Raw genomic sequence first — 13,444 nt, forward strand, 5'->3', positions numbered from 1 at the left:
CTTGTACTTGTCACTTGACTCAGCTTTATACTTATCATTTCTTCTAAATGACCTTTTGCTGTTTCTATCATTTCGCCTGAACAGCTTTTTCATCTTTCTGGTGAACATGGCCAATTCCTCATCGTCAGTTGACTCTGCTTCAGTTGAGTCAGCTTTCATGACAAGTGACTTTTGTTTCTTGTCTTCTGATTTTTCTTTCTCTTTGGCTTCAAAGTTTTTCATAGAGATTTCATGGGTCAGCAGGGATCCGATCAACTCATCATATTTGTAGGTAGTCAAGTCTTGGGCTTCTTCTACAACTGTTTTCTTTGCTTGCCAGCTCTTGGGCAGACTTCTCAAAATTTTCTTCACCTGTTCTTCTTCAGTGAAGTTCTTTCCAAGCCTTCTTAGCTCATTTATAATGTTTGTGAACCTTGCCTTCATTTCTGAGATGTCTTCATTCTCCTTCATTTCAAACAGCTCGTAGAGTCTCATATGTTGATTGACTTTAGACTCCTTAACTTTGCTTATGCCTTCATAGGTTACTTCAAGCTTCTTCCAAATCTTCTGTGCTGACTCGCAACCTGAAATATTATTGTATTCTGCAGCATCTAACGCACAGTGAAGCATATTTATAGCCGAAGCATTATTTTGTAATTTTCTGAGGTCATCCTCTGTCCACTCAGCCTCACTTTTAACAATTTTCTCATCGTTAACAGTTTTGTATGGCACATGTGGACCTTGAACAATTGCAAGCCATGCACTCATGTTTGTGGCTTGAATAAAGTTTTTCATCCTATTCTTCCAGAATGTATAATTTGACCCAAAGAATAGGGGAGGTCTAGTGATTGATAGTCCCTCAGGGAGTATCTGTGTTGTTTGGTTTCCTGGAAGGAACCGAGTGCTATTCTCACCCATTTTTCGGGATCAGCTCAAGATTGTTAAATCTTTGAGTAGTGAGCTTATGCTCTGATACCACTTGTTGGTCCCTGGTAATTAGTTCCAACGGGGGGGGGGTTATGAACTATTTTAACTTTTTCACGTTTTAATTAAGCTGACTGGAAGTTATTTTGAGAGTTTATTAACTCAGCTTATGGTCAGCTTGGTGAGATATGTTTGAAGACAGCTTTAGTCAGATGTTGACTAAAGTTGTTTTCTTGTGAGTTGAGAATAGACACTCTTGGAGGTCAGCTTCTAACTCAGCACCACTTACTTACTCAAGATCAGCTTAGACAATTTATATGTTGAGTAAATAAAGTAAATAACACATGCAATTATAAGAGAGAGTTTAGAGATTACTCAGTATCACTTATCCTGGTTCGGTCTCTCTGCCTACGTCCAGTCCCCAGAGTCCTCCGGGATTTTTGAATCCAATACTGAGCTCTTTAAAGGTAGAGCACAAACCGATTACAAGGCAGTTGAATATGCAAGAGTACCTTCCTCTATTCGTCTACTCAACTCCTACTAAGTGCTACAACCCAGCACCTAGATTTCTCTACTGCTGAAATGCTTACAGCCAAGCACTCAGCTTTACACTCTCAATATTCCTATTGATCACAGACTTGTTCCTTTTGAACTAAAGAACACTTTAGATGATTACAAATCAATCTAGCATTTACACATAGAATAGAAAAGTTGGTGTAAGATCCTTTTTGTATTTGAGTGCTTTTGAAACTTTCTCTCTTGTATTTTTCTTTTTTTTTGATACTTCAGTAACCATCCAAGTTCATCGATTGTCCTTTTATAGAAGGAAATCTATAGATTTGATCGTTTTGAAATGTCTTAGCCGTTAACACCAAAACGGCTCTTTTGGGGAACAATTTCTGAATAGCTTCAGACTGCATCGCCATTCTCTTTCTCTGTTTTCTTCAGGCGACAGGTTTGTCTTCTAGCGTCTGGTTTGTCTTTTAGTGCCAGTTGTCTGTTTCCAATAATCCAACGTCCCATGACTCTTGGAATTAGTCTTTTAGGTGTCTACGAGGTTCCAATTATTGGTGCAAAAGTTTGACAGACTTTGTCCTGTAGTGAACGGATCCTTTATGCTGTCCTGACTGTTACTCAGCTTCGTTTGTTCTTTTCGAGTGTTCAACGTTCATGCTGAGTTCCTTCTAGGTCAGCTCCGTTTTGTTTAACCGCTCCTGAAGAAGTCTCCCACTTTCGTTTTGCTTCTGAATTTTTACTTCACTCAGCTTCAATTCTGTTATGCTGAGTTCCGTTCTTACTCAGCTTCGCTTGTGCTGACTTTTGTCCTGTCTTTACTTTATATATTTTTGCACTCAATATTTAACAAACATATTAGTACAATTAAATCAAAGCATCTAAATTTAATTGCCTCTTAATCATGGATGATTTTGTCAAATCAAAATCTTGTGGAAAGGTGTTTCAACAGATGGTTCTCTCCAGGATTCGTCACTTCTGAGAAACCGTTGACTGGATCGAGAAGAACAAATGGACCGGTCTCTTCTCACTCACCGGAAAAACATATCCTAAGTTGGTCAGAGAGTTCTATTCCAACATGTATGTCGATGAAGAAGATGTTGACTATTTGGAGACCACGGTCAAAGGACAGAAAATCACCATAACCCCTGCCTATCTAGCCACCCTGCTAAACTTACCAGACGAAGGAATAGAATTTAGGACAACAAAAGAAAAGGTACCAAAAGAAAAACTTGACCCAATCAAGGGGTTCTGCAAACCCAAGAATCATAAAGGTGAAATACCCAGCACCTATATGGGGCAAGAACAGAAGATGGCTCACTATATATTGACCAACTTCATCTTCCCCAAGCTAAGCTCAGCTTCCTCCGCCTCCAATTTTGAACAGTGCTTCATCTGGCACATGTTGACCTACACTCCACTTAACATGCCCGTCTTTCTGGTTGGGGCTCTTCAACGCAGTGGAAAGAAGCTCAGGTTAGGCTCTTTAATCACTAAGATCCTCGAGGATAAACAGATTGAGACCATAAATGAGACTGATTCCCTGGGAAGTGAGATCACAGCAGCTCTGCTGGTTGGATTATTATACAATCAACCATTGAAAGGATATGAAGAAGTTGAAGATATTGAGGAAAATGATGAAGCTAGTTGCACCTGAGCATGAGCCTGAGAAAGAAGTGGAGGCTCCTGCTGAGTCCCCTAAGGACAAGAAGAAGAGAAAAGCGCTGGCAACATATGCGAAAGATGTTGACTCAGTGCCCAGGAAAAAGAGGGCTATGACCAGAGCTAAGAATGTTGATACTGACCAGGCTAAGGAGAAAGCTGAGTCGGCAGAGAAAAGAAAGAGGCCAGAAGAGCTTGAGGATGAAGAAGAGGAAACTCCGGAATCCCCCTTGATGAAAAGAAAGAAGGGTCATACCTCAAAGATAGTTGAAGCTAATCCCTTGGATTGGGTTGTACCTCTAAAAGATCATGGAATTGACCTAGACCAAACTCATGTTGAGCCGGTCAAGGATGCCGAGCAAGAAACTCATGTTGAGGAAGAAGTCAATACCGAGCAGGAACAACCTACTCATGTTGAGCAACATCATGATGATGCTGAGCGGAGAATTGAGGAAGAAGAAAATGTTGCCATTGAGGATCATGTTGATCCAACTGTGGAAGAAGAGACAGTTGATACCTACAAGGAGGATATTCATGCTGAACCATCTCCTCCTAAAGAAACCAAGTTCAAGCGACTCAAGAAGAAGGCACAAAAGCAAATTGATCTTCTGGATGATTCCCCTCCTCAAGATATTGATGCTGAACTCTCCAAAATTCAGTTCAAATATTTCTCTCATGATGCTGAGCCTGAGTCTCCTCCAACGGATCTTGTGCAAAACCAAGCCTCTGTTACTCATATTGAGGAACAAACCAAGACTCCGGAGAATCCAAAAACTGCTCAAGATGGAACAAATCCTGCTTCAACTTCACCCACTCAGGATGAGCAGGTCAACATGACTAACCAAACTCCACCTCCAACACAGCATGTTGATAAATCAGCTCCTGAAGCCAATCTGCAAGATGATCAATCTGGCAAACAGCCAACTCCACCACCATCAAGCTCCATTCCAGCCTCTGAGACAAATGCTGCTCAATTCACATACTTGAATGCTACTGAGTCAGGCCGATGAATCATTGCCTCTGCTCAGTCCTTGCTTCAAGAATTGAACCCTCCTCAAGCTGATGCTCCGAGATCCTCTCATGCTGAGTCCTCTCAACTGTCCGGTATCACTCAGCTTCTCAATGAAATTAGAGGACTCAAGGATCTAGTAAGTGTTATGACCACAGTTCAGACTCATCAACCTAGGCAAGACCAAATAGCAAAGCTGACTGAATTGGTACTCACAATGGTAAACCATCTGAACTCGCTTGAAGGCAAAATCCAACAACCGTCGGAAGTTAATCCAGGGTATGCAACTTCCACTGAACTTCAAGGCTATTTTGCTAAGTTAACTGCAGAACTGTCCAAATCAAGCGCACCTGGCAATACTGAGTATGCCACATCTGCTGAACTCCAAGAATGCTTTACCAAGTTCAATGCTGAGCTGACTTGTACGCGTGAGTTAGTCTCCTCCTCCTCTCAGTGTACAATTGACCAACTGAGCGAAGCAGTAAGTCTACTCAACGTCAACAAAGCACAGATGGATGTTGATCCAGTCTCTAATGGTCAACTCTTGAGCTTTTCCCAAGAAATTATGAAGGCAATGCACATCAACAATGCTCAGCGCATGTTTTATGACTCTGCCTTGCTAAAGATGTACCACCAATCTTTTGGTCAGCTCACCAGCGCGCTCACCTGGCTTAGCAAATCCCATGAATGCCTACTCAGCATGATTAGCAGCTCTCTCCGGGTTCCTCGCCATGTCCAAGATGACAGTGTTCCTATAATTGATGGCTCGCGTGAAAGTACTAAGAGGCTCCAGCGTTACTCAAATCACCTCTCCACTCATGCTCGCAACGATACCTTCCTTTATAAACCCGATGATGGCAAAACGGGGGAGACAAGCCAAGAAGGAACTCAGCTTGCAGGTAATGCCTCAGGAAGTAAAGATAAAGGCAAAGGAGTAGCTCGAGATGACCCTCAAGCTCAAGTCAATATGAAGGAAAAGAATAAGAACTAGATATAGCCTAGTCAATGTTTAGAACTTAGCATAGAATCTTTCTTCATATGTTTTTGCTTAATCTATGACAAGTACCATTTTCTCAATCTGGCTGATAAAATTGAACAAACAAATTAAGAAGTAAAACATATTCAGTATACATTAACACCAAAATACTTATGTAATAAACTGAGTAATAACATACTTCTAATATTTTTGAGAACTGACTTAAATCCAATTCGCTCAGATCTTGAAAAATCTAACATTAAACTAAGTCAGTATACACAAATGTCTTAATGTTAATTCAATTAAATCTTGGAAGGTTTAGAATTAAGTTAAGACAATATGTGCAACCCTTACGGGGGAGTCATTTCAAAAATAAATCAATCATGGGGTAACTTATAACTGAGTTCCATAATTATGTATTTTGCCAACATCAAAATGAGGGAGTTTGTTGAAACACCTTTCCACAAGATTTTGATTTGACAAAATCATCCATGATTAAGAGGCAATTAAATTTAAATGTTTTGATTTAATTGTACTAATGTGTTTGTTCAATATTGAGTGCAAAAATATATATATAAAGTTAGACAGGACAAAAGTCAGCATAAGCCGACCTGAGTGAAGCGGAACTCAGCATAAAAGAATAGAAGCTGAGTGGAGTAGAACTCAGCATCAGAAGCTTCCTTCTAAGTTGCCAGAATGAAGCTGACTAAATTAGAAGACTCCTTCAGAATCATATAAACAGAACGGAGCTGACTAAGAAGGAACTCAGCATGGAAGTTGAACATTCGAAGATAACGAGTGAAGCTGAGTGACAGTCAGGACAGCATGAAGGATCCGTTCACTAAAGGACAAAGTCTGCCAATCTTCTGCACCAATAATTGAAGCCTCAAAAATACACAGAAGACTAATTCCAAGAAACATGGGTCAATGGATTATTGGTAAAAGACAACTGGCACAAAAAGACAAGTCTGATGCAAGAAGACAAAACCTGACGCCTGAAGAAAACAGAGGAAGGGAATGGCGGAACAGTCTGAAGCTGACCAGAAGATGTTCCCTAAAAGAGCCGTTTTGGTGTTAACGGCTAAAACAATTCAAATGATCCATCTGCAGATTTCCATCTATAAAAGGACAATCAAGAGCCTTGGATCATTGCCGAATCAAAAAAACAAGAAAGATCCAAGAGAGAAATCTTCAAAGCACTCAAATACAAAGATCTTACACCAAACCTTCTATTCTTTGTGTAAATGCTAGAGTGATTCTGTGTAATCTTCTAAAGTGTTCTTTACTGAAAAGAGAACAAGTGTTTATCAATTGTAATATTGAGAGTGTATGCTGAGTGCTTGGTTGTAAGCATTCAGTGGTAGAAAAATCTAAGTGCTGGGTTGTAGTACTTAGTAGGAGCTGAGTAGACGAATAGAGGACGTACTCTTGCATACTCACTGCCTTGTAAAGGGTTTGTGCTCTACCTTGAAAGAGCTCAGTATTGGATTGAAAATCCCAGGAGGAACTGGGGACTGGACGTAGGTAGAGAGGCCGAACCAGGATAAGTCGTGCTGAGTAACTTCTAAACTCTCTCTCTCAATATATATATATATATATATATATATATATATATATTTGTGCATGCGTTGCCTGTAACATTTACTCAGCATATAAATTGTTAAAACTGAAACTGAGTAAATCTGAGTGCTGAGTTGGAAGCTGACCTCTCAAGTGTCAATTCCCAACTCTCAAGTCAAGCAGTCTTAGTCATCATAGAACTAAAACTGTCTAACTAATCAATCGGCCGTGCTGACCAACACGCTGAGTTAACAAACTCTTAAAATAACATTAAGTCAGTATAATTAAAAGCGAAAAAGTTACATTAGTTCCTATCCCCCCCCCCTTGGAACTAATTACTAGGGACCAACAGTGGGATCATATCCAACTGGCCGGCATCTCCTCCGATCAATGTCCCGAGCCGATGGAAATCTCCGTCAGGTATCCTCAACTGTGACAGAGGAATGCGTGAGCTTGTATGATAAAGACCTCTATGGTCGTACTGCTTTATCAGGTCTAATACGCTCAGCTGGGATAGGCTGAGTATATCCGACCTGTCGCATCGCTCGATCGGGCATATACGGCTCGACGATGTCTCTACACCGTATCCAATCGGCATATGACACTCGAAGCCGATCATCATCGGGGACAGGACCATAAGCAACCACGTCACCTGAAAAAAAAATACTCAATAATAAATAATAATATACTATAAATAATACTTAAATTAATTCTAAAATTTTATAAAATACCTCTGCTGCCGTCATACGGTCCAGCTGCCCGCGTATGGTATCAAGTCGGGTGGTCGTCTTGCCTGGTACCCCGACCTCCCATCTTAGTGCACGGGCATGGTCAGTTGGGATCACGTGAGCTAGTCTATGCGGCCGGAACACCGAAAAATACTCGTATATCCACGCCTGTAGTAGGGTCAAACATCCGCATATACCAGAACAGTCTCCTCTGCTCGCTAACCCCAGCTGCCGGTACAACGTGGCAAGTGTAGCAGACCCCCATGAAAATCCAGCTGCCCCTCTGACACCGCCGTAAACCTCAACAAGATGGGCCGGCCTAATCCTATCTCCACTATTGTCAATAAACAAAGTGGATCCGAGCATAAGCCACATCTACGTTGTGGCCCGAGTAGCGTCATCCCTACCCTGGATGACAAGCTTGTGTACAGCATCAACAAATACACCTCCACCACTCCAGAGATGTCGGTTCGGCGATAGAAGCTACTCCCGATCCACCCCGAACATCATCATGCACATAGCATGCAGCCGGTCAGTAGTGGGAGACTCGGACACCATCGCACTGTCGATCGGGATCTGAAGAATCTGACATACATCATGCAGCTAGATAGTCATCTCCCCGAACGGCATGTGGAAGGAGTTCGTATCGGGCTGTCACCGCTCCACGAACGTAGTCAACAGCGGAGTGTCGAGGTTCCTAAACATGATATGTGGAAGATGAGACAAACCAGTCTTCTCGATTATATCCTTCAGCTGTAAAATTACATATATACAATTACTGAATGTTTTTTAGGTTTATAGTTAAAAATACAAATTACAATAAATGTTGACAAACTAAATTATTCTTACATCGGGTGACGCACCAGAAAACCACACCCACAAATTCTGACATGCTGTTGATCTGTTGTAGCATGTCAGAAACGACCGAAGCTCTCCTCCCAGCATCCGTGAGGCAACATATCCCAGAAAACTAGGAATCACGGAACCATCAACAGGGCCACCATCCACCGGTGTACTAACTATCCAGCTCTCGTCCTCACTAGCTTTGGGACGTTTGCTGGTCCCTGAAAGTTATAAAATTATACTAAAATTATACTAAACTATTAAATTATACTAAAATTATACTAAAGTTATACTAAAATTATACTAAAACTATTAAATTATACTAAAATTATACTAAAACTATTAAATTATACTAAAGTTATACTAAAGTTATACTAAAATTATACTAAAACTATTAAATTATACTAAAATTATACTAAACTATACTAAAGTTATAAAATTATACTAAAGTTATAAAATTATACTAAAATTATACTAAAAAATACATGTACTCGCAAAGCGACCTCCTATGCGCTGGGCCGGCTGTCTAACCGGGGTCGGTTGCTCATCGATATCCTCACCCTCGCGATCACGTGCAGCTGCAGACTGTCGCAGTACCTGGGCTACCACATCCAGGTAGTCCTCCACAGAATCGCTATCTGGCTCTCTGTCACCAAAATCTGTCGCCCCCTCTGATCCATGAATATCGTGCTGATCCACAATCGGCCCCCTCCTCACCTGCTCCGTCGCAGCCCCTCACCGCCTACGAGTAGATATATCAATACCACGCAATCTCGTATGCCGTGGTGTATCATCATCGTCGTCCATATCTAGACGACGAGCAGATGACGGGATGGATTTCCCACCCCTAGTAGGCTGCTCCGTCTACAAAAAAATTACACTAAGTTAATCTAAAATTGTAACATATAAATTATAAATTACACTAAATTAATTTAAATGTAAATAATGTAAATATAATTTTTTTTAAAAAATTAAAACACCCTCGGGCGTATGAACATCACGTCCGGTCTATGGTTCGGGCGTTTGAACATCACGCCCGACCTATGGTGCGGGCATGTGGCTATCACGCCCGCACCACTGGTCGGGCGTGATGTTCTTACGCCGGAACCACTTGTCGGGCGTGATGTTCATACGCCCGACTGCGATTCCAGTGATTTTTGAAAAGATCCCACAAATCTCAAATCGAAGCGAAAATCAACAAAATAAAACCGTAAATCTTACTATTTTCGCTTTCCCTTTCCGGCCTCTGTCATCATCCATGATTTGGTTCAAAAATTAGTCAGGATTTGATCGAAGAATGTATAGGGTTCTTGAGAGGTTTTGTCTTTTTTCAATTTTTGTGCAAAGGGTAGTTCGGTCAATTCCCGAGGCTAGAGATAGGAATTTGTGGCTAGGTATAGTAATTCACTTAAGTAAATTGAGATGATAAAAATATTTATTTCAAACAAAATAAAATGAGAAAAATGTGGTTTATAATATTTTTTTTTTTCTGAAATTTAATCACATGCACACAATAGCTAAATTAAGTATTCAGACCGTGGGTGAACAGATTCTATTTACATATTATATATACTTAAAAGACCAACATCCAAGACCGCATAGCGCAGTGGATTAGCGCGTCTGACTTCGGATCAGAAGGTCGTGGGTTCGACTCCCACTGTGGTCGTTTTGCTGTAAGTTTTGCTGTAACCCCCTTCTTTTCCTATTTATCTAAATTGTTTAGGGCAAATGTTCATATTGTTTTGTTTTATTTCAATAAAAATAAAATTCTTTTTCTACTTACTATTTATCTAAATTGTTTAGGGTAAATGTTCATATTTTTTTTTGTCTTATTTCAATAAAATAATTAAAATTTACTTTTTATTTCAATAAAAATAAAATTCTTTTTCTATTTATCTAAATTGTTTATAGGATGTTTGTTAGAAGTGATATATACTTTTTATTTTAATAAAAATAAAAATAAAAATTCTATTTATCTAAATTGTTTATAGGGTGTTTGTTAGAAGGGATATAGGAGGTGAGATAGAGATAAAAAAAAACACGAGATAAGTTATCCTGTGTTTGTTTGAGGGATAGAAGACTGAGACAGATGAGAGATAAGCCTCTTATCCCTCAAATCCTATACCCAAGAGGGGGTGGGATAAGCTCCTACGATTTTAATAGAATGGAAAAATCTATCTTATCATTCAAATTAATGTTATGTAGTTTAAATAAGGTTAAAATAGTAAAATGTATTATTTTATCTCTATCCCTATCCCACATACAAAACGTTGAATAATAATTCTCGACTATCATATTTTTATCCTTGTCCCAACCATTTATCTTTATCTCTATCACAACCTTTATCCTTATCCCTATCTCCATAGAATACTAAACGCCCCGTTAGGGTAAATGTTCATATTGTTTTGTTTTATTTCAATAAAAATAATTAAAATTTACTTTTTATTTCAATAAAAATAAAATTCTTTTTCTATTTATCTAAATGTTCATTGAAATTTATGGAAGGGTCAGACCATATTGTTTTGTTTAATTTCAATAAAGTAATTGAAGTTTACTTTTTAAAAAGGGCGGCCCGGTGCACTACGCGTCCCCGCTGAGCGAGGGTCCGGAGAGGGGTCCCACCACAAGGGTGTACTGGGGGCAAGCCTTCCCCTGCCAATTTATTTGGCAAGAGGCCGCTCCTAAGAATCGAACCCGTGACCTCTTGGTCACACGACAACAACAATAAAAATAAATAAGATGTAAAAATACCTCTAACATTTACAGACAGCAACAATTTTGCTCTTAACGTCTAAAATGGTTCAATTTTATCCATAATGTTGGTAGTCAAAAGCAATTTTACCTCTAATATTGACAAGTTTGGTCAACTGGAGACATTATTATAAAACACATATATTTTGTTTCTTATTTTGCACCAATTGACGTAAGTTGATTCTAAAAGAAAGATTTCACATTTTTTGTGATTTTTTTGGTAAGGACATTTTTTGTGATTTAATAATAGAATTGAATATTAATATTTTTAAATTCGATAAAATATTTGAATTTTTTTTTTCAACTCGTACAAAATATAGTATATTTAAAATAAAAAAAAATTCACGTTTAATCATGTGTTTGCAATCTGTTACTAATGAGTTATAAAATGACGCGCATATGAAGTGTAAATGACATGATTCATGATTGAGAAGACAATTTAATGAATAATTTCTCCAATTGACTCAACTTGTCAAAGTTATGGGTAAAATTGCTCTCTGCTGCCAATGTTAAAGGTAAAATTGTACCTTTTTAGATGTTAGGTATAAACATTAGAAGTATTTTTACATCTTATCTCCATGTGCTTCCTCCTTCGCGTAGGCTTCATTTTCCAACACCAAATTTCAAAGTCTTCTAAGTTTTGGATGCATTTTCAGTCTTTATATTTTATGTAATTTCAATTCCAATATGTCCTAATTTTCTTATATAAACTAACTTAGAATCTAATTCTAGGCATTGAGCTTTTCCTTTTTTTTTTATCCTTCCCCTTTAAGAGCATGATAATCCCAAATATCTGCCATCTCCATGGAACAAGTCTTGACTCCATCTTTCCCCCTCAAACTTAAAAGTTCCAACTCCAAACTCGACGCAATGACTTGAGTCTGGCTAGGTAGCTCTAAGGGCGGAAATCTCTTTCCTTATACTTGTTAGCTTGTTTGAACTCTTTATAAGTGCTGGGTTTGGTTGTATTTCATCAAATTGTCTTCATAGTTTTAATATATATTTTACAATTTTCATCTTTAGTATACTCTTGTCATTATATGAGTCAAAGCAAGAGAAAAATAATATAAAACAGTAACGATGGAGTTAAGGTGTCACTCCCTTCTTTTTTTACTGATTAAAAATATAATATAATATAAGAAAAATATAAAAATAAACATTGTGGTTTGAGCCATTTTCAAACATAAATTATGTGGTTTAAAAGTTTGCAAACGGGTACCTTGAGGTTCACTCTGTTAACAAATAGAGTCCAAAATATTAACAGTGTTAAAAAATACTGATATGGCAATTTAGGTCAAATAGTCAATAGGGTATATTTATCGGTTTCTTATTATAATTTTTTTTCTATTTAAATTACAATCTCTATTTTTCACCTCACACACTATCTCATAGACACATCATCCTCTCCTACTCCTCTCTTAGCCTTCTCTCTTCCATTTTCAACTCTGTTCCGGTGTTGTTGCCATTGTCACCGGCAAAGACAATAATAATATGTTAAACTCGAATGTCTATAAAACTCCAATACTAATTTCCACACTAACAAAAACATGAGACAACAAGGATCTAATTCAAAATTAGTCTATGGAAATCTCGAATCTTAATAAAACAATCTTCAATGGAAACCTCTTCCAAGTTATTGCAGTCCTCTTCCAAGTTATTGCAGTCCTCTTCCAAGTTATTATAGTCATTCAACTGCTACCTCTCACCCAAACTTGCAGTTCTCCAATTCTTCATTGGCCTTATTTTTTTCAACAAAGAGAGATAGATAATTAAAGAGAAAAAATAACAGAGTTAGAGTTCTCTAGCCCCACTGATGTCATTCCAGAATTTTAATTGCAGACACTCGTTCCATTCAAATTGGAAATTTCCAACGGTAGCGATGTGCATAATAACGCAAAATAAAACTCACGAATCAATTGGATGAAAATAAACAATTTTAAGAAATCTAATTCTCTAACAACCCATCTTTTCCCCGTCATCTTCCATTTTCACCTCTCATAAAAGCCACAACGAATTCTCACCTCAATTTCTTTCAAACATTTGAGAAAATGAGAACTAGAGATGCAAACATATCAGGGAAAATTATGATGTTTGAGGAATCACAATTCTGATTAGGGTAAATTTCATCAATGGTGTACAACTTTTGCTTCATTTCACACTTTGGTATACAACCTTCAATATCTCTCATTAATATATATGATTTTATAGGTGACCTTCCACTTTGGTGTATGGTCGGTTAAAATGATCAGTCAACCCAAAGTCAAAGTGTCACCTCATCATTTTTATTTTATCCATTTATAAAAAGGGATCCACATATAGTGTAATAACAAAAATAACCTCATTCCTAAATAAAGAAACTTTATTTCTCCATCTTTCCCTTTCTCTCTCTATTTTTTTCTACAAATTCTTCTCTAACTCCTTTCTCTCTCTAACTCCTCCCCTTAAACATCTAGATCCCCAAATCTCTTCAATTTGTCTGACTATTACCATTAAAGAAAA

General features: G+C 38.2%; 1 non-coding gene across 1 annotated transcript; it reads left to right on the top strand.

Moving 5' to 3' along the window:
• The first annotated feature begins 9,786 nt into the window (after positions 1-9,786).
• Positions 9,787-9,860, top strand: TRNAR-UCG (transfer RNA arginine (anticodon UCG)). The gene has a single exon. It is a non-coding gene; the product is annotated as a tRNA-Arg (tRNA).
• The last annotated feature ends 3,584 nt before the right edge of the window (positions 9,861-13,444 follow it).

The sequence above is a fragment of the Euphorbia lathyris genome, chromosome 4 (genome assembly GCF_963576675.1).
Source record: "Euphorbia lathyris chromosome 4, ddEupLath1.1, whole genome shotgun sequence".
NCBI classification, from domain to species: domain Eukaryota; kingdom Viridiplantae; phylum Streptophyta; class Magnoliopsida; order Malpighiales; family Euphorbiaceae; genus Euphorbia; species Euphorbia lathyris.